The sequence below is a fragment of the Cricetulus griseus genome, chromosome 2 (genome assembly GCF_003668045.3).
Source record: "Cricetulus griseus strain 17A/GY chromosome 2, alternate assembly CriGri-PICRH-1.0, whole genome shotgun sequence".
Classification (NCBI taxonomy): domain Eukaryota; kingdom Metazoa; phylum Chordata; class Mammalia; order Rodentia; family Cricetidae; genus Cricetulus; species Cricetulus griseus.
In genome coordinates this window covers 283,363,981-283,389,404 of record NC_048595.1, presented here as the reverse complement: position 1 = coordinate 283,389,404, position 25,424 = coordinate 283,363,981, and the positions used below count along the sequence as shown (strand labels likewise).

General features: G+C 40.2%; 1 protein-coding gene across 2 annotated transcripts in view; it reads left to right on the top strand.

Annotated features, from left to right (window-relative positions):
* The window catches only part of Rgs17 (regulator of G protein signaling 17), an 85,874-nt gene that overhangs the window by 262 nt on the left and 60,188 nt on the right, over positions 1-25,424 (top strand). The window contains exon 1 of one of the 2 annotated variants that reach the window (XM_027401030.2): positions 338-359. The exons of the other annotated variant lie outside the window; for it this stretch is intronic. The gene's annotated coding sequence lies outside the window, so the exon portion shown is untranslated. Of the gene's footprint in view, positions 1-337; positions 360-25,424 lie in introns of those variants that run through there. 2 annotated transcript variants of the gene reach the window in all.

The window sequence follows — 25,424 nt, the reverse complement described above, 5'->3', positions numbered from 1 at the left end:
ATTTTGCCCTCCCCACCCCCCCACCACACACACACACACACACACACACACACACACACACACACACACACACACACGGCGAGGAGGAGGTGTGAGAAAGAGGGAAGGGGGGCAAGGGGGAATGTCTGTCGCCAGTCCCTGGCTGGTGAGACAGTGGGGTGCGCGGGTGTCAGTGGGCAGCACCGCTCGGTGGCTCCGCGAAGTTGAATCCCGCGTGGCCCGCCGCAGGGCTCAGTCCACTCTCATCCCCCCACCCCTGCCGGCTCTGCAGAGGGTCTGGACGGTTGTCCTGCCGGGTCGCGGTTTCGGGTGTCCCCGCTCCCGCGGGGAAAGGACTCAACACCTTCGGGGACCTGGAGGTGAGAGAGCTCTGCAGTGGCGGGAGGGGGAGCGCGCAGGGGATCTGGGTCCCCAAGCTTTTCGTGGCTGTTTGGTCTCAGCCGCGAACCACCTCGGGTGGTCTCATTTCTCCTTTTATCTGTTGGTGCCTTTAGGGAAAATAAGCGATTCAGTGCAGATAATGGTTTTACAGATACCTTGAGCAGCTGCTGTGAGTGTGTGTGCGCGCGCGTTGCGTGTGTGTGTGTGTGTGTGTGTGTGTGTGTGTGTGTGTGTGTATTGCAGAAGGTGAGAGTCTCTTTTGTTCCTCCCCCACCCCTGAGAAAACGAGTTCTGGTGTGCATGGCACCGGGTCGGTTTTACAGAAATCGAGAGAGTGAAGATCAGGAACGCCCACCAGCCCCCAGCCGCTGCCCCGCTGGGTGGCATCACAGACTTCCTTGCTGTGGGAGCTGGGTCTCCTGATTACGGATGGATCACAGCTTCTAGCTGCCTCCTCGCTAGCCTCCCTCCTCCTCTCTTTTCTCGGGCTGCCGCAGAGGCTGGTTGCAGACACTTTCCTGTTGTCTCCTCTTCTCCCTACCTCTGTGTCTTGGTGAAAAATGTCGGAGGACCTGAGGATGGCGGAAGAACAGAGCATCGGGTGGGGACCTGCTCCTGACTAGCAGGAGGCGCACCACTCACTCAGGAGTCTGAGGGCTCCCAGAGACTGAGCATGGGTCACCTGGTCTAAAAGATGTGGGTACAAGACGAGGCGTGTGTCCTTTTCCTCCACGGAGAACTAGGGAAGCAGGCTCGCTTGAGAGATCCTGGTCGCCCAGGAACCCTGCCCCTGGCTCTGAGCATAGTGTTCCAACACTCCCCGCTCCCTACTGACCCTTCAGTAAATTCATCCTTCTATGTCTTGTCTGAAGAACTTTGCAAGCTTTTAGTTGCCCCTTTCCGCCTCCTTAAAGGGGACGGGGGGGAGGGGTTACAGCAGGATTCTGTCCATCATGGGTTGGTTATCACAGAGAAAGAGGAACCTCAATTTGGTTCCCACCTAGGATAAACACTTCTGAGACTGCATTTCCGGTGCTCAGGCACACTGGTTTTCAGCGTGGTGAACCTTTCTGAAAACCATTCAGTTGGTAAAGACAGAAATAAATTTTACTCTGATAATGTTTCCTCGTTAAGTTCTGAGCTACTAGACGCTGTATGAATTGAAGAATTCGCAAACCGTGAGGCTCATTCTTTGTCTGCATCTCCGAAGTCTGTCGTTGTAACAGTAGCAGTTATGCATGGGACATGCATTGCAACACTGATAACCGATCAAAGGGTAATTCATACTCATCTAAGTCACATGACTGAGAAGTTTGACCTTCTGTTAACTTACTATTATGAAGCAACTTCTCCCGTTATCATGAACTAAAATAGTAATCATCCCACTCATGGCAATGTAGGTTTATTAGGTTTATTTACTAATTTATAATCTTAAGGGCTGTATTTAGGGCCTATGGATGAGGTTTATTTACAGTTTGGGGAACTAAGAAGACAAGTGTTTACTATTACAGAAAAGAATATGTTTTGTGAAATGAGATGCCTGTCCATGGGAATAATACCAGAACCCACATCACAGGTAGCATCTTCCCTCTTGAAATTGTCTCCGAAAGATAAAGAAACCCATTCACTTAAAAGCAAGCAGTGTAAGGTGTTCGTTTTGCCCATTTCCACGTTTTTTGACTGTGTTGCCTCAACTTCTCATTAGGTTAGTTAGTCCCTACTTTGGGCACTGTGCTCGTTCTTTTTTTTTTTTTCAGACTCATAGTTTGTATTGTATTTATAAAATAAAATTTATAAAAACGTGAAAAAGGGTAACTCAACATTCAAAAACTTGTTATATTGTTGCATTTACCAAATGATAATTTATCTAACCCTTCCCATCTTAAAATTTTATTCCAAAATCTTCAAGACATTTTCAATATCAATTTATACTCATTATTTATACTCATTATTTCTACCATCTGAAACCTTCAAATTAAGTTATAATAACATAATACATCACATAAGAAATTTTCTATGTGATAGTAGGTGATTAGAAATGTAAAGATTGGTTGAATGAATACAGTGCAGAGTGTATGAGAGGCTTAAAACACTAAATGCTGTTAAACTGGAACTATAATTAGCTTCAGCCAATCAGGGAAATACTAACTGTGTATCTTATTAATTATGCTCCAGGAAATTCAAACATCTAGGATACTGTTTGTGTCCTCATCACCATAAATACAAATTCCTACAGTGTGGATTGTCTACTTAATGCTCAGATTTAGACAATTGCAAAGTTAATTTGGATGCTTATCCAAGTCCCTGGAGCTTTCATTCTTTTTACTATACCATACTTATATGTTACTTATAAATGTCGACATGTTTGGGAAAGCTGCAAGATATTGGTGACAAATATCCATAATTCAAAAAAAGTAAATATTAAATATATATCATAGTGTAGCTATCACATGTGCTCTCTGTCATAATAGAACTCAAGATATATATATATAATATATATAATAATATATATATATATATGTGTGTGTGTGTGTGTGTGTGTGTGTGTGTGTGTGTGTGTGTGTGTTATCTGTGCTCGTTCTTAAAGGATGCCCACCGTATCAGGATTTAGTTCATTTAAGGTCTTAGTGCCAATGGTCTAAATCCATCATAATTCCTAAGGATTTCTTATACTTTTTCAGAATAAATCTCATTAGCATACACCCAGGGAAGACGCTTTGAAAACAAAAAGCTACATTCTTGTTTGGCTTTGTTAAAGAGCTAAATAAATGTGAATTGAATGGTCTCCATCCTAAATGATGAGAATTCTGCTGACTCACAGACTGAAGGGTAAGGAAGAACTTAGATGTGAATGTTCTGCTATGAAGACATGGGATCTTGCACTAGAAGTCTATTTGCTGAAATGTATGGACTTTCCTGGAGAAGTAGTCATTAGCAGTGAAGCAGGGAGCCAAAAGGACAGGAATCCATTCTATGGCATTTGGGAATCCATTCTATGGCATTTCTGTAGGGGATTTGGATACCCTAGTTCTATCTACAGAACAATGAAGATACTTCACTCTCCAGAAGGGAAAATGTGGGCACTAATACATTTATCTGTCAATTACTAAAGACCATACTATGGGGTTTTATAGAGTGCTTCTATAAAACAAATACTTCATTTCCTCTAAGTAGACAGTGCCCATCTTTCCTATCTCCCCTCACCTCCATTTATCCTTTAAGTAACTTTAGCAAATTTTTTAAAAATCCACTTAGATTATTATACTTGCTACTGTGCCAGCACCTAGCACAGTAACTAAGAAAGGGAAGTATTAGATATTTACTAAATGAATTAACTTTGCAAAATTGACATGGCTCAGAAAGGTCTTCTGACCTGCTTAGCTGAAACTATGGGCTCCAGGTTCAGTGAGAAACCTTGTTCTAAAACCTACAGTGGCAGGCTGGGGAGATGGCTTAAGTGGTAAGAATGCTTAGTTTGAAAGCAAGAGGTCCTGAATTCAGATCCCCAGCAACCACATATAAACAAGGCATGTTCTGAATGCCTATAACCGCAACACTGGGTTTCAGGAAGACAGACAGGAAGAGACAAGGAACTTGCTGTCAGTCAACCTGGCAGGGAGTGCTAATGTCAGGTTTAATGAGAGGTCCTCTCTCAAAAGTCAAGGTGTAGAAAAGAAGTCACACACACACACACACACACACACACACACACACACACACACACACACACACAAAATGTTCGTGCTTTACCGAGTACCCACACTGAAATTATGTCCATAGTCTCACATCTTAGAGGAAGCAAGTTTTAGAATTGTAAATATGTTCTCTTGATATAACACTTACAGTTTTGATTTACTTCTTGTGATAAAACCATACTTACTTATTTTAGATCTCTTGGAACACAGGAACTTATATGAAATGAGGATACATGTGGATATAATAAACACAAATTTTCGGTCAAGATATCGTTGGTTTATGTCCTTATTTCTTCATTTAGTGACTTTGCTGTTCATCTGCCTGAGCCTCAGTTTCCTTCTATGCAGAGATTCTGGGACAGCTTTTAAGCACAGATGAAATGCATATACAGGACAGATACTTACCATCAATTCATCTTATGCATAGGTATACATCATTAGAATAATTGATGTGTATTTTGGTCTTTAAAAAACATTCCTCTTGCCGGGAGTTGGTGGCACACACCTTTAATCCCAGCATTGTTACTGTTTCTGTATTTTAGTGTCATATAGTGACTCCAAATAACCTATCCTTTGCATGACTTAATTTACTGGCCATTCTTCTATTTGTGAGCATTCTTTTATTTGTTCTTTCTAATATTTTCCTATTTTAATTGATGTATGCTTTTATTCTCTTGCTTTTATATGCATTCCTGTAATGTACCTTTTTCCTTTAGGTTTGATAGGCACACTAATTCTCATCAACATTTGTTTTTTTTTTCAGAAGTCATTGCTAAGCTGGTGAAATTAATATTTTTCAGTTTTTCATATTTTACTAAGAAAGATAATTACCTTGTGACATGCTTGTAACCATTTTTTTTTCTTCAAAGGCGACTTGTTTGTGTTGTTTCTGCACACATGTATGTAATGCTATTCAAATGTATTTCTGTTCCTTGAGTGATGATATTAATCTCTTTTAAAAAAGGAAATGCAAACAAGGAAAGGACATGCTCAGGAGCAAAGAGTGTGTGTGTGTGTGTGGCAAAACTTAGAGAAATCATCGTGGCTGTCCCTGAAGGATTGGAGCCTGATCGGCTGGGAGAAGCATAGTGCTCATAGCTCATGCCCTGGTGTGTGGGCTTTCATTCCAGCCTGCTCAGTTCCTTTCAGAAAATAACTGAATTACTTTCAAGCATGTACTTTAGTGCGGATGGTTCAGTATAAAGAGTTCCCTGACTTTTGCACATTATCCTATCAGTTGATGGTGCCATAAAGAGAACTCTGAAGTTTTAATAGATTAAAAAGAAAATGGGTATGATAAAGATCCCAGAAGGGGATTCAGGGAAATTTTCATCACTATTAAATAATTAAACTGAATTATAAAATCATGTCAGGATAGTGTCATATCCTATCCCTAAATTTCAGCTGCATGTAAAATTTAAATATTTAAAGGCAAATGTGTAACTTACTGAATTAATGACTTTTCTATCCAAAGCGTGTCTATTAATTATGCTTTTGTTACCTTAAGCAAACACCATGACCAAAGGCAACTTAATTTAAATATTTAAGGGCAAGTGCCTAACTTACTGCATTAATGACTTTTTTATCCAGAGTGTGCATATTAATTATGTTTTTGTTACTGTAAGCAAGCACCATGACCAAAAGCCATTTAAGGAAGACTGCACTTGGCTTGTATTTCCAGGGGATTAAATGTTGGAAATGGCAGGGAAGGCATGTCTGAGGGAACAGGAAGCTGAGACAGTCATCACAACCTGGGGAACAAGTGCTGAAGGGGAGTGAGATATAAACTGTCAAAGCTTGCTCCAGGGAAGCACTCAGCCAGACTCCACCAGCTGAAGGGTCACAACCTCCCAAACATCCACACAAGCTGGGGAGCAAGGGTTCAATTACAGAAACCTATGGGAATATTTTGCATTCAAACCACCATAGTGTACCTTGTGAATCAGTGGGCTTTGTAAAAAAAAAAAAAAAAAAAAAAAAAAAAAAAAAAAAACCCTGATTTTATGAATGGTGTGTGTGAGAGAGACAGGCAGAGAGAGAGAGAGAGAGAGAGAGACAGAGACAGAGACAGAGACAGAGACAGAGAGAGAAACAAGAGAGAGAACAAGAGAGAGAGAACAAGCATGCCATTACATAAGTATGGAGGTCAAAGGTTAACTTTGAAGTCAGTTTTCCCACTCCATCCTTACTTGGTTTCCAGGATCAGACTCGGGTCTCAAAGCTGGCACAGCAAGCACATTTACCTGCTAAAACACCTCACTTGCACAAAGCAATGACCTTATGACCTTGTAGTAGTTTTGACTTTTAAAATTCTGTGACTTTGGGCAAACTTAGTTCCCAAAGTTTAATCACTGAACTTGGAAAAATCTATGGCATTCTCTAAGAACTAAATAAACCACTGAATTTTATAATGATCAGGTATTTCTATTTGCCCACTGCAGTCAAAGCTCAGTGGTTCAGGAGTGAGCCTGGACTTTATAATGATGGGTTGGAGGACCTTATGAGCAAGGCAGTGGGAAATGAAATCCTTTTTCCAACAGAACTAAATCTTGAGTTGTTACTTCTGTATATGTACAGGGTTTTCATAAAAATTACACGTGTATCTTGTATTGGGAATTCTAGCAAGAGGTATTGACATCCAAAAACTCTTTGACTTTCTTAAACTTTGCATGTGACATTTTCTTTTAAATCCCTTTGTCAATAAATATAATTTTATTATAGACAATGAGTGTGGTTCACAAAGCAAATATTTACTTCCTTATATTGGACCAAAGGCTTTTTTATGGTACTGGTGATTGGCTATTGAAATACACAGGTTGTAATTCAAGAGCTGTGACATCACAATAAAACAGGCCCAGCCCAGAGGGAAATTATGGCATCAGTGATGGAGCAGACTGTTCATTCCACTTCTTCAGCTGGCTCCGGTCTTTTTGGTTAACCAATGAAAACTTCAGCAGGACCAACCATAGTCTTATCAGCTCATCTGCCTCAATGAAAAGCATGGGTTTGATTTTTGGCATATTATAAAAAGTTTTCTCAGGCATGGTGGTGAGTGCCTTTGATGCCAGCATTGAGAAAACAGACAAGAAGATTTCTGTGGGTTTGAGGTCACCATGACCTACACAGTGAGTCCTAGGCCACCAGTGCTACATAGTGAGACCTCAGCTATCTAATGATTATGTCTAGTTCAGTCCAAGATATCTACCCCTTATCTCTGTTTCACCAACTCACCTTTTTATCTTTCTTTTTTTAATTGAAATAATTCTTTTTCAATATATTCTGATTACAGTTTCTCTCCCCCATCTACTCTCCCATCTCCTTCCCATCTCCCCATCCATCCAACTCCATGAAAACTAGCAGGCAAATAGAGAAAAAAATAATAAAAGAAAAAGCACGGACTGGAGAGATGGCTCAGAGGTTAAGAGCACCGACTGCTCTTCCAGAGGTCCTGAGTTCAATTCCCAGCAACCACATGGTGGCTCACAACCATCCGTTATGAGATCTGGTGCCCTCTTCTGGTGTGCAGATATACATGGAAGCAGAATGTTGTACACATAATAAATAAATAAAAATATAAAAAAAACATTACTAAAATAAAATATAAAAAAAGAAAAAGCACAAGAAACACACACACCCAAACCCATAAAGCATGAAACCAGAAACCATAATATATAAGCAAAATATTTTTTTAAAAAAATCTGTGAAGGCACTATTAATCTCACTTTGTGTTGGCCATCTACTGCTGAGCATGGAGCATCTACTTATTCAATTAACCAAAATGTAAGTCTGACATATGACATTTCATTTAAGTAGCAGGTGTAATCAACATGTGGAAAATAGCCCCAGACAGATTTAAAAGCAGAGTATAACATGTATGTAGATCCAAGACTTTTATTGCAAATAACTGGAAATTTAACCTTAAGCTCTTTTTAGCCCTATTATCACCGCTATGTATAATATTGAAAATGATAATTTTCAAAAATGCTGAAGGAGTAAACCAGAGGATACATCTATGTCAAATGCCCCTTAGATTGGCAGTCTCTCTGCAAGCATTACATACTGTGCTACGGTTAGATACGAGTAACACAGCATAGATGTTACACATATGAAAGATTTTACTTTCCTAGAAGTCCTTGTCTTAACCAAGGGGACTCCATTCATGGAGAAGCCTGTCTCCCTGTCAGTTTCTTGTTTTGGGTTTTTTTGTTTGTTTGTTTTTTTCTTTTTCTTGTTTTTCTGGGTTTTTTTCTTTCTCTGACTAGTTTGCCTAACCATTGAAGTCAACATTTTTCAATCAATCATACATGTTTCCAGTAGCTACTATGCTAGGTAGGCTCTATGGTATGGATTTTAGATGCAAAATTGACTAAATATGACCCCTGTGTCTAAGAAATTTACTTCTCTTTATTCAACACATTCTTTTAATTTTATCTGATAGAACTTAAGTTTTAAGTGTCCAGGCCACACAAGAATACCATGTGGGAGCAGTAGGGAAGGATTCCCTTAGGGTTTAGGAATTTCAGTTAGTTCATCTCACAATGTGGAAGCCACTACCTCTCAAGGCCTAGGGAGCTGCTTAGGAGAGCTCACAGACAAGAAAAAAAAAAAAAAAAACATAAAACAGGAAGTAGCTTTGCTGGTGCCTGGCCCATGATTGAGCAACTGTCACCACATGTAAGAAGCAAAAGGAAGATAGCAGGCTGAAGCCTCTTAGTGGGCTTACAAACAGGGAGGTTCTCCAGTTCCTGCTACATCTGTCCTATGCCCCTCCTCCATTTAAAAGTGCCTTTGGTTGGGGGTGGGAGGGAGTAGCTGGAGAGATGGCTCAGAGGTTAAGAGCATTGGCTGCTCTTCCACAGGACTGGGATTCAATTCCCAGCACCCACAGGGCAGCTCACAATTGACTGTAATTCTGGTTTCAAGGTATCTGACATCTTAAATACCAATGAAAAGAGAATAAATAAATAGTAAAAAAAAAAATGTTAAAGTGCCTTTGGAGTAGGTGACTGTCTTAAAAGGGCTTAAGATGTCCTGAAGTGTTGGCATCAGAGTATGCTAGGAGCCAACATATTGCACATGTGCTGTATTGGACCTGTGTCTCCTTTGCATTAGAATGTCCTACCCTGTTCCTTCTGATGCTGCTCCAATGCCATCTTTGACAATGAATGCTCTTTGAGAAATAGAACAGAGATCCATTTTTTTATTAATTAATCAGCTGTGTGTTGCGGGGGGGGGGGGTCTTACATTGCTTAGGCTGGCCTTGAACACAGTAGGTAGCTGAGGATACCCTTTACCTCTTGATGTTCCTGCCTCTGTGTCCCTGCACGCTGGAGTTACAGGTATTTGGCGTGATGCCAGAATACTCCTTTGAGAAAGAAAAGTTTGATTTGTGGAGACATAAAAACATCTTCAGAATTGATCTCTTGTAATCACTAGAGTGATTTCTAAACCCACTACCCAGATTTACCCTGATCTAAGATTTGATATAATCTGTAGAACAGTAAAGATGTAATCTTCCTCAGCAGTGTTATGCACACACCATGAGTTTGCTTGTTTGTGGTAATAAAAGATGTCCACACTAGGAATGAATGAACTTGAAGATAAGTGGAACCCCTGTCAGCCTCTAGATTTATCGTGCTTGTCATTAAACCTTTGACTGGGCTGTTAATAACAGTGTGTGCTAATTTGAAGTTTGAACCTATTTCTCTTTTAAATCACTTCTCAGCATGACTGTGCCACATTTTGCCTGTAATGTTTCAGCTGTGTGTGGCCAAGATTGACAGGATAAATGCAAAGGAAAAAAGTAGGAGCTTTCCTGCAGGCCCTAAGGCATAGACCTGCATTAATCAATATATAGTAACGGGTGTCATCTATAAATGGACACCCCTTACTGTAGTGATGCTCTATAAATCAGAGTTTCCAAGGCCATAAGTTACAGTATTGAACACTCTACTGGCAGATTCAACATTCATACTTTCCTACCTGCTGTTTAGTAAAGTTTGACATTTGTCTCCCCTGTCCCTTGTTAGTATTGTTAGTCATAGTACCAAGAAGAGTATGACTGTGTGCCTTGTATGAGTGTGTGTGAGTTGTATGTGTGGTGTGTGTGTATGGTATATGAGTGTGTGTAAGTTGTATGCATATGGGTGCTATATGTGTGATGTGGTGTATGTGTGTGTGTGTGTGTGTGTGTGTGTGTGTGTGTGTGTGTGTACATGTGTAGGTGATGTACTCACCACTATGGGTGCATGTGGAGGTCAGAGAATGTCTTCCTTAGTCACATCACCATATTTTCCAGGACATGTTTCACTGAACCTGAACCTCATAGTTTTGAGGAGACGGGGTTGTTTTAGCTTTCCCAGCACTAGGGTTACAGATATACATGGCTGCATCCAGCTCCTTCTTTTTTACCTGGTACTGAGAATCAGAACTCTGATCCTCAAATGTCTACAAGTACTGTACCCAGTGAGCCAACCCCCCAACCTCTCATAAAGACTATTATATATTAATTGAGGAAGAAGGAATATATTTTTTTAATTTCTAACATCAGAAAAACATTGACATTTCCTGTTATTTTATATGTTTTAAATATTTGTTTATTAGTAATACTGTGTGTGTGTGAAAGTGAGAGGACAACTTTCTCAAGCTGGTTCTCTCCCTTCATCGTGAATTTCAGGGTATGAACTCAGAGCATCACAGTTGTGTGGTAAGCGCCTTTACCTGCTCTGCCATCTTGTCAACCCTATTTCATGTCATTTGAGGGACTGAAAGGGTAAGCTTTTGTCAGAAAATTTAAACATATCAATGCATCAGTCTATTTGAACACGAGAGTTTTGGTCTATCCAGACAAATTAAAACAACAACAAAAATGAAAATAAAACAAAAAATGCCGTTTCATTATATATTTGGTGTCCAAGGATAAACTGCCTGGTTTGTCCCATCTGTGAGAAGTTATAAATAAATAATATTGGCAATTTTCATTCAAGCTATGAAAGCCCATGCTTCCTTTATCTGCTCAGAACCAGTAAACCCTATTTTCACTGCTGGGAAATTGTTTAGATAAAATGATCTTTAGTGAAGTCAGTGTCTAACGATTTACTTATATTCATAAAAATGAGTGCATTCATTGAAAAATATGCTTACATAATTATTTAATACCAAAAGCCTAGAGATGGAAATCCTTTATAGATTGAAATTATCTCCCAAGTGTAATATCTGGAGTAGATGATTCATGCCTCAGTACATGATGTGTGTGTGTTTTTATTCATGGATGGAAAGATGAACAACTGGTGTGATGTTTGTATGATTGCAGCCTAGTGTTTGAGGAACCAAAAAGTTATGTCCTTGAGAAATAAAGAGGTGGCACCCATGAGGTAGCAGAGTTTAAAGTAGAAAGAAGCAAAGCTACCATCAGAAAATGAGAATCGAAGCTAAAACTCACTGTATTTTTAAGTTCACTGTGTCATTATGTAACTGCTACATTATGTAACCACTTTTAGTTTTGAGACTTCATGCAACCCAGTTTTAAGAAGGTATTTTTCCCATTAATTCAGTAATTTCATTGACTAAACATTTGAGTGATGCAAGTAGGTGGTCATGAGGTAGAATTTCATTAAATAAATGTCAGTTCCAGGAAGAAAAAGAAAAAAAAACACAAAGCACTTCTTGCCCTGATGTGTAGATTGCTGGAAATAGTTGACAAAATTTTATGTGATACCAAAATTCGTTCACATTGATAAAATACCTATGACACACCCATATGTATATATAAATAGCATCAGTAAATTAATGTGCAAGCTAAGGTTTTCTTTATTGAATAATAGGACCATCAGTGACTTAATATCTCAACTATTTATTAAGATTCTGGGGGAGTGACAAGTGTGCATGGAGAAGCTTTGTCACTTATTGCCACTAAGATTATCTTGAAGAGAATGTGTACTTATGGCTTAGTAGGCTTGCCAAAAGTGGTCGCTCAGTGAAATCAACTTTGGTACTTGGTGTGCTAGCCTCTGACCACTTAGCCCCAAAAGAATGCTAGTCTGGTTAGATGGGGGGGGGGGAGATGGAGAACATGTGCTTGAGAGTAGAGCTCACCAGACTATAATCTAAAATGTTAAGCTAGAAACAAGCAGACATGATGGAAAACAAGAAGAGCTTGGGTTCAGTTTCCAAGTGTTTGAATCCGACCTCCATGTTTTCTTCAGGTTCAGCTACTCATTGGTTTCACCTCTTTCACGCCCTTCCTCCTTATTCTTAATTAATGCACTGTGTAATTGGAGCCCTGATCTGCAACTGGGAATACTAAAATTAAATAAGACATTGCTGAGTCTCAAGGAGCCTGAGGACAAGTTTGAAGAGAGAAGATGTGTATCTTTTTATTATTAAAATAGTCTAAGAGAGAAATAAAATGCCAGGTACATTCAAGAACTGAGATGGAGAGAGAGAGAGAGAGAGAGAGAGAGAGAGAGAGAGAGAGAGAGAGAGAGAGAGAGGAGAGGAGAGAGGGAGAGACTGGGAAGAGTTAAAAATATTATTTGGCTCAATTTTCCAAAGCCTAAGATATGTAAGAGCTTGCAGGATGCCAGGGGGTGGGGGGGGAAGGGGGGAGCAGGTCTATGCTGCCTGTGGCCCTCCGGGTGGGGCACTTTGTTTCCTTGATAAGCAAGCACTGTTTGTTGAAGGAGGGATCTTGGTGGTAGGGAGGTTTTGGGAAGGGCACTCCGGAGGGCAGGTCTGTGTACCGAGAGGAGAAGGGACATAACTTCCTCCAGGTGAGAGACAGCAAAGCCTGACCTCTGAGAAAACTATGAGAGGACATTTGGAACCTTGGGGATCTCATCAACAGAGAGATTTAATGGGAGCCTTAAAGCTAATATGGAAGGTTCAATCCCGTGTGTCTGGGAAATAAGATACTTCTAAAGTGTGCAAAGATAAAGCGATAAAGTTAGGAATGAAATAAAGTTTAGAAAATTGTTTGACATGTGTCAGGATTCTTACAGATACTATAATTCATTAAAAACCCTCAGGAATATTAAGTATGAACTCGGGCTGTGCCAGTAGAGATGCACTAGGTCGGAGTAAGCAAGTGACAGGGCTCTTCTCTCCTGCCAGTTTACCTCAAAACACAGTGGAATAAAGATGGTAAACACACACACACACACACACACACACACACACACACACACACACTCCCATGAGAGGGGATTGGAGACACTTGTGCTTTCTGAGACTGGAATAGAGTGGTTCCCCTAGAGGATGGATGTGTTTCACCTCCTGGAGAGAAGCCACGGGAAATAATTAGACTCAATCAAAATTACCAGAGTGTATAATGGAAGCAATAAAACCTCAAGGCGGAGGAGTTGATCAAAGATGATGTGTGCAATGCCCTGGCATACAATTGCTGCTGTTACATCTTAGTTCTCACTGTGACTCTTAGGAGTAACTCTGGGACCAGTGGACACACAGCACTGCGGAAGATTTAGCCGTCCTCCTGGAGATAGCTTTGCAAGTAGCAGAGCCTGCTAGTGAGGTGAGCTGCCTTGGAAGCTGAGCTGAAGGGAGACAGACAGTGGCAAAGATGTGATGAGGGAGATTCGCAGAGTGGAAACCACAAGTGTCCTTCTAATTCTGAGGTTCAAATGACCCCCCAGGGATTAGGACTAGAGATTTAAAAAAAAAAAAAAAACAAAAAACTGAAGCCTCTTACAGATGCAGAAAGGGAAGGGAAGCTTAAAATAGAAACCTGGGACCTACCTAAATTGAATAGATGTATGGGTAACAAGGGGGGACCACAAGTGCAGGCATGCACACTTACACATATTCTATATATGTGTGCTCATTCATGAGGTCATCAGAAGGAGCAAGAAAGGATAAAGATACTGCATTGTGCTCAAGCCAAGGCAGTAGAGAGGGTTTTAAACAAAATATACTCCTAGAGACATAAAAATAAATAATATGTATGTATGTATAAATCTTGTGAAAAAGTTGAAAAAAGGACACCATTTTACTGGGAAGAGCAGGTTACTCATGTCATGCAGCAGAAGTTTGAGTAACTTCAAAACCAAGATGGGCCGTCATACTTCTGCCACGAGGATGCCACTTGCTATGGTCTATAAAGCTTTTGTTTGTGATGAGGGGTTTACACACTCTTTTCTTTTGATATTGTTCAAGCAGCTTTCAATCAGGGTGATGGAAATGAAGCATAGCCAAGATAAGAAAGAGAAATTACCAGGCTCAGTGGGGAAGGGACCATGATGTTTAGATAAGACTGATCATAACAAGAGCGCTACATATTAACTAAGGCTTCTGGGTAACTAGTCAGATTATCTATAAATTATTAGTTAATGAAAGAAGTTGGTTTTCCAGATGAAAAATTTCTTTTCAGGCATCCAGTTCTCTAAGAGTAGCTGGCATAGATTCTGAAATCAGAACAGTGACATTGTAGATAGAACAAATAAAATTCAGCCTTTCCTAGAATTGCTGTTTCTCCCCTAAGCCTTTTAAGGTCAAGTGTTCAGGAGTAAGATGAAATCCCTCTTAGATTCCAGTATTGCAGTGTCGATTCCCTTGGGCAAAGACTATTTAGGCTTCTAGACACTCCTTGATGTGAAAAGAGAAGACAAATGAGCATAGGGGTAATCCCAGGGCTTCCTCTGGGGAGAAGGAGAGAAAACAGAACCCTGTAACCTCTCTATCCAAATACTTCATCCTTTGTCAATATTCAGATTTCAGTTCTGCTCCAAATAGACTTTCGTTGGATTCTGCCTAAGGTGATCTTTCTCCTTCATTGCAATCCTTCTCTGGCATCAGTGTTTCCATTTTTCACAGCATTTGCTGTTCTGCTAAATGATTTTATGTGTTATCTGTCTCTCTCCTTCCACACAGTACAATATGAACTAGTTCCAGAGATGTAGAAGGTGCTTAGTATGCTGAAAGAAGGAAGATCTGCGGTGTAGGAAAGAACTCAGCTCTGTGTTGTTGTGAGAATTTTGAGGTGGGCCTGGGACAAAGCCTCCTGATATGTAGTTGACAGGAAACGATGAATACAGTAATGCTGCAGCTTTTAAATGGAAATGCTGGGGAAAGGGCACACTTCAGTGTGTCTGTACTTTCCTCTAGACTCAAAGACTCAGTTTATGAGCTAGGCGTGCCAGTACACACCTATAATCCCAGTACTCAGAAGGCAGAGGCAGGCAGATCTCTGTGAGTTTGAGGCCAACCTGGCCTACAAAGGAGTTCCAGGATATCTAGGGCTGTTCACAGAGAAACCCTGTGGCAAAACAAACAAACAAACAAAAACAAACAAACAAACAAAAAAACCCAAACCAAACCAAAAAAAAAAAAAAACCGAACAAAGACTTTGTTTACTAATAGAAATGTAAAGACCATGAATACTGACTGTGTTAATATGGAATAGGACTTAACCCAAAAGAGTGTAAGAGCCCTCATTAGTATCAATGTCATTTTCTTTGTTACATAAAAGTGTACCATGTTGCCCATTCATGTGTGTGCATGTGCACACATTTGCATTTCTGTGCAGGCCAAAGATCAGCATTTGGTGTTGTTTCTGAAGAACCTGCCACCTTAGTTTCTTGAGATAACATCTCTCAGTGGTCTCTGGGGCTCGCTAAGTAGGCTAGGCTGGCTGGCCAGCAAGCACCTTGTAATCCATCTATCTGTTTCTCTACATCATTGGGATTCCAAACAAACAAACAAACAAAAAGCCATGGGCCATACTTAGATCCTCATGATGGCAAAGCAAGCATTTTAGGGACGAAGCTGTCTCTCCAGATCCCCATTGAAATTGTGAAAACTGTCTTTCAAAATTGCCTGGCAAACAGGATGCTGAAAGTGAGTGGGAAGGAATGCCTTAGAATTAGAGAAGAGGAGGATGCAGGAGCTGGCAATCCAGAGGGGGACCAGAAGGTAAGGCAGAGAACACCAGGCTTGCAAGAACTAGAAGAGAAGACCAACTAGTGGAGAAATAAGAGCAGATTGCAGGATATTGTGGAGCACAGGAAACTTTCTAACCTTTGTTAGAGAGCTTAGAGTGCCCCATGCTTGTTGACTGTGAGAAGCAAAGTTTTCAATGGTCAGGCATCAGGAACAGTGCCAAGGGGTGTCCTGGAGCCTCAGTTTTAGTCATTCTTGAGAAATGTAAGGCATTTTATATCAAAATAAAAATATATACTAGGAGATAGTACACAATACTTATGGGGCTTATTTGTAGGTTTTTGGTTTTTTTTTTTGTTTTTTTTTTTTTTTGTGGCTTAGAACTAGTACTGAAAAGCAATTCTGATGATCTTGGCACCATATGGGGCTGTGGCTCCAGACTCCAGGGTGCAAGTTTACAAAATAGAGATAGTGGAATTTCCCCAAAGCTGGGGACAAGCAAAGGAATTTAGAAACCACAGAACATGATGTGTGCAAAAATGACTTTGAAGTCATCTAAGTTGCTAGAAATAGTGGATTTTTTTCCCCTTCATCTTCTAATCTCTAACAATTTAACTCATAGCCAAAAGGAAGATGCTATGGGACACATATTGCAAACTGGTGTTTCTTCAAGCTTTACTTGAGGCACCTGAGTCTCACACCATCTCCCCGTTCTCAGCTTAGGAAAAGAATAGAACATTGTGACTATACCTTTTCTTACATGCGGAGAAAGTTTTGATCCTAACTACAGTAGCAAGCAGCCAAGTTTGCTTGTTTTTTGTTTTGTTTTGTTTTGTCTTTTTGCTTGTTTGTTTGTTTTTAAGCAAAGACCTTCCTCATTAGACTATGTTAAATTGCTGCAGAAGAAGATGAACAAGCTAATGAGTGTCATCTTCATGTACTAGGCAAAAGTAAATTGCCATTTCCACCGGGAAACAATGTACTCTTCAAAATGGAAATGAATGTTAGCAGCAAGAAGACCTCACAAACTCATTGGGGAAAGACTCTTGAATTAAATTTCGAAAGAAGGCAAGTTTCCCTGCACACTTCTTCTCTGGTATAATGAGGATCTGTGATGGTTTCCCAATGATAACAGAGAGAAAGGGTAGCAAAGAAACTCAGATAATAAAAATAAAAAACACATTGGAATGCAGGCTTCTTATCTTTCAAATGTAATCAGAAGCTAAATTCACCTTCTTCCATGCCGTTTATTTGCTCTTGTGCTCCATCGCTTTTTGCTTCTGTAAGCATAGATGAAGGACGAGAGATGGGCACTTAAGGGTAGAAAACAAAATAAATAAACAGGTTTCGTGCTGAACTTTTGTGTACATTTTGTCCTATTGACTTTCTCTTGTAACAGATACTCATTGAGCATGTACTTTGTGTCAGACCCTGTTCTGGATGATTCCAACTTATTAAGGAACAAATAGCAGAAATACTTGGCTCCGTCGGCCTTTGTGCTTCCATTTTGAGTATATTTTGAGAGCTGACTCTGGAGTCCTTTCTCAAAGAGGGATACCAAACTGACATTAGGTGCAAATAAATAGATCAAATGAAGAGGAATGAAAAGAGCATAGTGGGGCCAGGCTAGAATTTAATGATAGGGACCTACAAACTAGCATAACTAATTATCAGTCCATTTCCACCTAGTATATTACTCCAAATGCACTAAGCATAGCTTGAAAAAATATTGGCATAAGCCACTAACTGAAGAAGGCAATTTCTCTCTCCCAAGCTCCCATTCAAGAAGATGCATGGCTGGTAGCATCCAGCATTCTGGGCACAAGGGGGAGAAGTGAGCTCTTTTTTTTTTTTTTTTTTTTTTTTTTTTTTTTTTTTTTTTTTTTCTCAGACTAGAAATCTGACTTCCCTCCAGGAATTTCCCAGGAATGAACTTCATGTTTTAACTTCATCCCTTAACTGTTCTTGCATTTGCCTGCCAAACCTGGTTCCAAGTGCTCTAGTCTTCGGAGAGCATTCCAGAAAATTTAGAGCATAATTAACTAAAGCAGAATTCTGTAACACATCAGGAAATGAAAATCCTATTCAACAGAAGCAAGAAAAAAACCCATAAAAGAATATATTCCACAAAAGGAATGTGTTCTTGTATTGCATATGTAGGCAATTGGATAGGGATTTAATTCTGTATCATCTAAACTCTGGGTGAAATTCCAGATGGACACTGTGTAATACACAGAGCCATGGCAGAATGAAGCGAGGGATGAGGCAGTTCAGTTCATCAAGAACATGGTACCTTCTTCTTTGGAGGAGGGTTGCAGGTAGTTTTTAGAATCCTTTGTAACTGGAATGCATTCAAGTTCCCAGCTACTGGAAAAGTAATTTTTACCAAAAATAATTCAGAGCAATCTGAACTTACTCTTACCCGATTTTCCTTCTCTTCTGGTTCCTAATGGCATATACAGAAAAACAGAATGGTTTTGTTTCCAAAGATAACATTGAAGCAAGACATGGTAGGTTATTGAGAGCTGCTAGGGATTTGATTGTTGTCAAGGGAAACGGAGGGAATGAATACGAATGAATTCCAGGAAGACGTGGAGCAATAGCTAATGTCCTGGTTGGTATTTGGTTTGTTTGGAAATGATGGGTGTGGAGAGGATACCACAAACACTTCACCGTTGCCTGGCAATTACTCAAGGCTAAACATAGTGAGTGACAGCTTTCTTAGAGCCAAGACTTTTTTTAAAAAGTTGATTTTTCAAAATGTCACATGTAATTTGAATAGAAATGAAATGTGGTGATGATATTACCTGATACAACAAAACATATGATATAGACTTTTAAAATGTTTTATTAACTCTGGTAATTTTATTTATTGTATTTTGTTCAGATTTATCCCCTCCCCATCTCCTCCCAGACTTACCTCCATTCTGCACCCTCGAAACACTTGTGTCGCCATTCCTTTTTTAAACCCATTGAGTCCAATACGTTCTCCAAACACATAAACTTTCTATGTTGTATGCAGAATTATTTTTTAAAGGATAAAACACTCATTGTAGAATCTATCAAGCTTAGCCTATACAAGAAATTAAAGATATATGAAATGAAAATCAGATAAAAGCTGTTAAACTTGCTTTCAATGCTTCATGTCTCACCACAGCACTCAGATGGAAAGCACGTGGCATCAGTGGGCAAGGGCTAAGCTCCTAAATGTTTTTATCCTGAGACCTAAAGAGCAGAGTTCCAATAGGAGCTACAGCTCCAGGTGGGAGACTTAGCAATCCCTGCACGGTAAAGTTTTACATCTACTCAAGGCCAGTGTCAGTTGGAATTCTGAACATCTATTTTTAAAAGATTTATTTTTATTTTATATGTGAATGTTTGTATGCATCTACGTGCACATGTGCGTGCCTGGTGCCTTCAGAGGTCATAAGAGTATATCACATACCTGGAACTGGCATTATAGATGTTTGTGAGCCACCATGTGAGTGCTGGGAACTGAACTTGGGTTCTCTGTAAGGGCAGTGAGATTTGTAATTGCTAAGACATCTTTCCAGCCCCATGTACAGAATATCTTACCTATGGAAAAACCTCACTTTACATGTTACTGTCAAAGTTCCCCTCAAGTACCATGTTCAATAGAATCATAACCCTGTGCGTACTCCTCCACAAATGCACAGTTGGTAGAGACCTACATGATTTCCTGTTATAAGCTCACTGAGAAAGGGGGTTAAGTCTTTTGTTGTTGTTGTTGAGTGGGGGTAGACTTTTCTTACCATGTTCAGCATTTTTATTAGCTAGCTATCTTGCTAAGAAGGTTCCAGTCAGTTTCGAAGACAAACCTTCCTTCATAACACAGTAACAAAACGGAGGAAACAACAACTGCATCCCAGATAACTGAAGATCAAATTGGACTGATGATGTGGCCCTGTGTGGAATCCTAGGAGAGATTGGCTAGTGCTGTGGTTACTACATTTTATGCCGATGCTTGGCCTAGGATTACTGTTCAGCCCTGAGTAAATGCCAGTCCTAACCTTGGTTTCCAAAACCCTTATGTGGTCTCTCTTCAGTGCTCTCAATCTTAACCTTAAATACTCACCTTTATCAGCACTCCTACTCTCTGCCCCTCCCACACAATCTCTTCCCTCTTTTGTATAGGGCCAGGACATCCCCAGCTTACACATTCTCTTCCTGCTACCCACAGTGTTCTTCCTATAGATACCCATGTGACTTACTTTCTTACCTCAATGCTCAAGCATCCCATTTTCAGGGATGCTTATTTAAAATTGCTACCCCACCTCAGACACAGTTGTGCTTTGTATCCACACAACTTAGAAGTTCTATGTGCTTTAGTTTTCTTTTTTTCTCTTACTCACCACTGTATCCCAGGTACCAAAACAGAGTCATTCAATAAATATTTGTTGAATAAATCAATGAATCCTTTAGACATGTGCACCAGGCCTTCTTATGTACCCAATTATCATGCTCTTTGAATTATCTTTATGTCCATGATCCAATATCAGATCTGATGGTTGGTTAATGTCTGACCTGAGTCAAACATGCTCTGGATGAAGAGTCATTTATCTTGGGCTTTATTCCTGACTCTGCCCCTTTCTAATTGTATGACCTTGGGTGAGTCATCTAGTCATTCTTGGATCAGTTTTTCTCATTTGTAAAAGCAGGACAAAGACAACTACTGAATCGCTGGTTTTGTCTGTTATCTGTGTAAGGAATGAAGGCAACCTGGCATAATGGAGCTGGATATCAGTGTAAAACAGATAAGGATCTGAGTTCTGTCTCAACTTCTTTTTGAGTACATGCATCTAAGGAGCTTGCATGGGCTTTTCTATAAACCAGAGGACATTTAAATGCAGACTTCATTATGATATCAAATGAGGTAATGAACCATGATTGAACACTTTCTTTTTCCTTTGGGGCAGGGTATCTGTATAGCCCAGGCTGTCCCGGAACTTGTTCTGTGGATCAGAATGGCCTCAAACTCACAGAGATCTGCCTGGCTCTGTCTCCCAGGTGCTGGGAGTAAAGGTGTGTACGACCACCACTCATCCTTTTAAAGATACATGCTTTTCATATACTTTAACATGTCAAAAGTATACCCTTGATCATCGGTGCTGTCTTTGCCTCTACAGTGTGTGGTATCTACCTCAGAGATTTTTGTTTGTGGATCAAGACAGTAATTACAGTTCAGAATCTTTTGGGTCATGCTGACAATTGCAAGAAATTTGCTTTTCTTCCTCTACTGGAAAAAGTGGCTTCTAATGGTGGTGAATTTTGTCTTACAATGTTCAATAGCCGTGATTTTTGAAGTTTATCTTCTTTACCATTGGTCTGTCTGATTTTAAAAGGAAACATTTGAAAGCATCAACAACAAAATTATTAGCTGAATTTGTTTCTTCCTAATGAAAAGTCACATTGCTGTTATGAGTCCTGCTACCTATGTCTTTGTCTCTTGTCTGCTTTATGCTCCTTTGCTCTGGGGCTGGTTGTGGAGGACAAGAATAGAAGAATATCCTGGCAACCCCAGCCATTGCACTTTAGCATAATATGGTTGCTAGGAGAAAAGGACAGCACAGCACGTGAACGGATGTGTGGCTGTGCTGTCCTGGGAGAGGCAGCGGGTTGTGGCAGAAGGCATGAGCTCAGAGCAGCAGTCTCCACCCTCCCTGCCTTCTGCCAAAGCTCAGGGAAATTCAGCTATCTTATCATGCCCTCGGTCAATCGTTGCTAATATTTTATGGTCTATTTTAAACAGACTACAAAGGCAAAGGAATAAAAAAAAAGACCCTTTGCTAGAGATCATAATGATAATGTGACATTTGAGATTCATTATTCCTTAAATGATCTTCATATTAAACAGAAGCCACTGGCCCTCTAACAAGAAGCCATGCCCCGAACGTTGTCTTTCTGTGTCTTGTGACTGGTTGTGGAAGTACCCGGTTTTCAATTAATAAAACTGGAAGAGAATAACCAGAGTACCAGATGAATATCTGGAAGAAATTCTAAATGCATCTGCCACATTCTTTGTTCCATGAAATATGGAAATTCTGGGATGGATGTGTTACATTTTCATAATGATTTCTAATAATGCAATCTCATTGTGTCTCATTGTCTTCACTCAGCAGTTGTGGCTGACAGACCATGAAGTGTCAGCCCTTGTGTATCAGGGGATCTGAAAACAACTGTTTTCAGAAAACACAAAACAAGACACAGATACAATGAGAACAGACTGCCTTGTGTTTCCGTGTGTCTTACTCTATATCAAGAGGGTACTACTGAGCTCTGGAGTTTGCAAATATTAGCATTTGAAAGAAAGTAATAGTCTGGAAGAATATTTTAAGATCCATCCACTTAGGCCAGCTGTCAGTGTATTGGAATCCCGCACATGCAGAGAGGGGCCTGTGGGAGTACCAAGAGGCCATTTCCATCTGTGACATTTTGGATGTGACATGGCTGGCCTTCAGTAGCATATACAAAGTATGTTGGGACACAGTTTCTTTCCTATCTGCTTTCATTATGTACTTGATGCATTCTGATCGTGTCTGCGACTCAAGTATGTGTGTCTTGCATCCTGAGGCTGTGTTACTTATACTGGGCAGGGGGCATGGAGTTGCAAGTCATAGAAATGAAGGTTCAGCTCCCTCCTTTTTCTTTTCTCTAAAAAGTGACTGACCAGATTGACATACAGATACTCTTCTAACCTAAGAAGCTAAACTATCTATTTGTCATTCCCTTACCCTTTAATCTGAGCATTGAGAAATGAGGACATTACTTTTCATCTGAAGGCACTTCATCAAACTAAAAATGGAGGTAGGCTATAATGTGGAAGACTTGAAATGGAAGTCATAAGGATAAAAAGGCAGGTCAGATGAAAACCCCTGGGGAGTCTGATCTCAGAGTACTCCTTACAGCCCACGGCCCATCTCTAGGAGTGGAGTGACAGTAGGGCAGGCCGATCTGGGTATTCTTGTTTGCGTACATGCATGGTTGTTTTGACTTTTCATGAAATGTTAGTTTCGTCCACTTTATTCCTACAGTTGAGTGGAGGGGCTGGAGAAACAAAACAAAGTATGTGCCATCAGAGTTCTCTTACTGTGTCCCATTAGCCCCTCTCCCAGTGTAGTCTGGGTTCTGGCCCTTAGGACTTATCAAGGAGCTAAGTGATAAGGATTATCTAAGGCTTATCACTTCCCATTGCAGAAGGCTGTAAAAGAGCAAATGCCTAAAGACATTTCCATGCATGGCATGAGTGCTAGATAATGAATCTTCCTACCAGGCCCTCTGCAAATTCACAGGAAGTTACCACTAATAGCCAATACAGGAAGTGGCTTTGGGTAAGCCTGTGCCCTGTTCCATTTCAGGAAGTATTCTTCATAATGCAAAGCACATCTGCCATTACCTTTTGCCACACTCTGAGTGGCTTCAGGGATTGACCTGACTGGGACCATGAGGGAATGAGGAAAGGATAGACACACATACATAAAAGTTGGGATCATGCAAGCTGTGCTCACTCTCATGAGGGTCTCCAAACACATAAGAGCAATGTAGAAACTCAGCACATTTGTTTTGTACATCTGAATTGAGGATATGAGCTTATGGTATACAGTTGAACAAGTGTGTTTATCTTGATAGGTCTCTCTAGGGGAGCAGTCTCAGGCTGCTGTCATCATCCCGAGGAGGAAGTTGTGGTTGACAGTTTCTGCAGACAATGTCTACATTGACATTCTAACACAGGAAGTCTTTCCCATCCTTCTGAACCTCCACATGCTTTGCTATTCCCATGGATCTGAACCCCTGGAGTCCTTTACCTGGCTTTGTATGCCCATGTCTGCAATACACATTCACTCAGGACTTCAGCCACTCCTTATGCATTCCTTTGCTCCCCACAACTTTTACATTCATAGCATACAATATGGTTACTGACAGAATATGTTGTAGAATGGACTCATATTTTGAAATGCAGTTAAGTTCAAAATGAACTTCAGAACTGGGCACAGTGGTTTGTGGATGTAGTCTCAGTACTCAGGAGGATGGGGCAGGGAGACCACTGGCTCAACACCAGCCCTGGGTACATAGCAAATTCAAGGCCACGATAGACTATCCAGGGAAAGCTTCTAACAACAAATAGCAAAGCAAAGTGTCACATATCAAGCCACTTAGATGCCAGCAGGAGGGGACCTTGGTACAGGCAGAGTTCTGGCTTCCTGTAAAGCACATGCAACAATTTCCTTCTCTCCCCCCACCTGAATAAATTCTAGATAATAATTTACTTCAGTTATTCTTATTTAATTTTGACAAAGTAGAAAATAATTCAAATTAAGCCAAACTTATACTTTATTTGAACTTGGTTTTGACCCAAGTATATTTAAAACCGAATCCAAATCTCTCCTGTTAAATCTTTGAACAAGAATTAAAGATATCCAAAGCATATAGATGTAAGTTAATGAATAATAAATACTAAAGTACAGAAATATTACTGGGGATGGCTATAATCTCTACTTGAGAAATGGAAACAGGAGGATCAGGAATTCAAGATTATCTTTGACTACATAGTGAAAACAAGGTCAGCCTGAGATATAAAACATCCTGTCTCAAAAGAAAGGGGGGCGGGGGAAAAAGCCACTAATTAATTTAACAAAAATAAAAGAAAGGCTCACCTTTCCCTAAACTCTATCTTTGCTAGAAGAAAAAGACAAACAAGCAAAGCCCTGCTTTTGTTTTAAAGTGTGTCCATGGTAACGGGTGAACCAAAATTTAATTCTCACTAATGGCCATGTATATGTGAGTATGAATGGTGCCTTCACTCTCATTTGGCAATCCCATATCCCTAGAGTGATCACAACCTGTCATCAGCCACACCAGCTTCATTTTGGGAAGTGAGAGACAATCCCAGAAACGTTTACTTGAGGCCATGAGGTGTGTGACTATGAATAATTCCAAGCATGTCCAACTAAGCACAGGTTCCCATGGACCATGCTTCCATTCTGATGTTTTTGCCCTTCATTCTTTCTCTCCATCACTGTATCCCCTTAGCCTTATTCTTCACATATGCAACTCTAGATAATATTCTGATTCATCAAGTCTATTCCAAGTTGAAGTTTAATCTCTGAAGGTCATGGAGTGGTGTTATTTGTAGTGGAAAGAAATTGATGGTAAGTTTGATTTCAGTCTCCTCACTTGGCAGGCCCCCTAACACAGGGTCTTGTCTTTGCTCTTCCTGGAAGCAGAGTTGTTAACTGGTCATCAAACATGACCAGACCTCGTCTTCTTAAATACTTGATGATTTCTGCCTCTTAGTTTCATAACTCAGCGGGGCCATCAAAGAGGATCAAGTCCTGATTAGGGAAGCTGATCATCACATGGAGATGTAAGACCAAAACATCACTGTATAGTGACCTGATTTCCATCTTCTATAAAAAGCATAGTGCCAAGCAAAAGCAG